Here is a 2,500-nt window from a genome sequence, read left to right on the forward strand (position 1 = left end):
CGAGAACGACCAGCATGTCTTCCCGATCAAGTTCTCTTAGGAACGAAGACTCAGCAAACGGTCTTGAGTCGCCAGGAAGCAGCGCTAATGAAGGAGGTAAGTATGATTAATCACCAAATCATTTCGTCATTTTTCTTTCAAGGCTTTTTGTAGAAGTAGGCTTCGAATATCGAAAGGCAAACTTGGTAAACCATGCACTCAACGAAACCTGCTTTAAAAAGAAGAAATAGAGTCTGCAGGAACTGAAACTGGCACATGTTGATATTCGACAAGTTTGACAGGGCATAGGTTTAAATGGGACGAAACCACCTCTTTTGCTACTCTCCACTTGTTCGTAATGCAGAACCTTGCCCACTTACGAAGGGCCATTTATCGGCAGATAACTCGTCCGAGTACTTGCGTCCACACATTTTATTTACGAGTTGCGATTTGATAATCAAACTTTTATGTAAATAAAGCATGTTTGTAACAATAGCTTTTCGAAACGAATGCAGTTTAAGGCAAAGTGTTTAATATAACTTACAAATGTTTTTCGCTATTCAAGAAATTCACATGCCACTAAAGTGAGGAAATCAGTGCTAACTAACTTAAAAAGCCTGGCAATCACAACTGACTATATGTTCACCAAAATTAAAACGTATTTAGGCAGCCCTAAGCAATCAGCGAGTCTAAACTGTAAGATTTATTAAAAGTCGCTACATTGAGTTGTTTTTCACAAGAATTTCAACGTAGGGACCCCATAACAAGTATTTAGGGAGCGCCCCCGCAAATTTATAAATTGAGATTGATTGAACATATGAAATGCAACATCCCACTCTAAAATCACCCTGGAAACTGAAATTAGACGAGACACTTTCTTTTTCTAAGACACCAAATAAAGAAACAAATCCCACATTCCGAGCATTCCGAGGACTCGGCTCAAAGTTCTGACCGGAAAATGTGACTGTCAGAGTTATATAAAATAATTTTTAAATAAAACTGTAGCCTCTAATATCTCTGCCAAATGAATTCCTCCTTCAATTAACTGCAAGCTTTCACTTGCTTCGAGAAAGTCAGGCCAACGTAAATGAAAGAGAAATTTTAGGAATCATTTTAAGCAAAGTCATCTCGTCCAAATGCATCACTTTTTATCTGTTTGAAAGGTCTGGAAGACTCTAATTAGTCTTCTTACTGATGCAAAAGACTTCGGGTTCTTAATGTCTGGACACAGTCGCATTTTTAGTGGGCGAAACTCACGAACATTTCTTTGCTTATCGTGAGACAAAGGAACTATTTTCCGCACAGTCAAAACTGTCTAGGGAAAGAATGGAAAATTACAAATTCTGCATGCCGTGGTGTTCTGTCCATCAGAGAAAAGTCCAAAGATTGTTCAAATTGTAACTGTTATTTGTTTATATCGTTTGTACAACACGCTGAGTGAGCCGTCAAGAATTGAAATCCCTCGTTTTTAAGGCGAAAAGGTATATTGAATGTCTTCAAGTCTATCTTTAGTCATGATGATCTCCCAGGCGGGGCCGTCTTTCGTCTAGTTGCACGCTTCAGAAGTTTGAAGAATGTAATAATAATAATAATAATAATAATAATAATAATAATAATAATATAGAACTTTATATAACGAGGGTGAAGCACATCGATTACTGGTCACCCAGTAGTTTTCATAATGGCCCTCCTACAATTAAAGGGATAAAACATGAGATAAACTAAGAATAAAGCAAGGATCCAAGCCAGGATTCGAGCCAGGATCCGAGTTAGAATCCGAGCCAGGATTCGAGCCAGGATCCGAGCTAGGATCCGAGCCAGGAATCGAGACATAACCGAGACCTAACCGAGACCTAACCTAACCTATCCGAGGCCTACCCTAACCCTAACTAGACCTAACTAGACTAGACCCAACGCAAATAGACCTAACCTAACCGATTCGAGACCTAACCTAACCGAGAGATTCGAGAATAAATAGCGGAGAAAGCTCATCTTAGCTCGAATCTTGGCTGGAATCCTGGCTCGGATCCTAGCTCGAATCCTGGCTCGGATCCTAGGTCGAATCCTGGCTCGAAGTTTAGGTATCCTCATAAAACATATCGATTAATTAACTACCTGTATGATCCACCAACTAAATTTACATAATGAATCAGCTAGTATTACAATATTGATTAATTAACTACTAATAAAACTAAACAGTTTTACAAATCTTAAAATGATCAATAAAAGAATTCCTGCTATACGGTAAAGTTTAAATAAGAAATTTTTAAAAATGGTATGGGAGAGTGACCCAAGTTTGGCATCAAGAGTGTTCCACAAACGGCAAGCGCTTGAATGAAACGTTCTAAGGCCAGAGTTCCTTTTACAGACTTTTACAGACTTTCCTTTTATTGGAAACAGATCTCGTGTTATAATTATGGGTATTACTTATATATTCAATGTAATTATTAAAATAAGTTGGGCAATGTCCTTGATCTCTTTTATGAAGCATACAAAGCTTCCTAATACGTATAATATCGTC

At 38.1% G+C, this 2,500-nt stretch overlaps 1 pseudogene; it reads left to right on the top strand.

The window, feature by feature from the left end:
- Positions 1-2,500, top strand: part of LOC138027300 (doublesex and mab-3 related transcription factor 3, truncated-like) — a 20,303-nt pseudogene that overhangs the window by 304 nt on the left and 17,499 nt on the right.

The sequence above is a fragment of the Montipora capricornis genome, chromosome 12 (assembly GCF_036669925.1).
Source record: "Montipora capricornis isolate CH-2021 chromosome 12, ASM3666992v2, whole genome shotgun sequence".
Taxonomy (NCBI): domain Eukaryota; kingdom Metazoa; phylum Cnidaria; class Anthozoa; order Scleractinia; family Acroporidae; genus Montipora; species Montipora capricornis.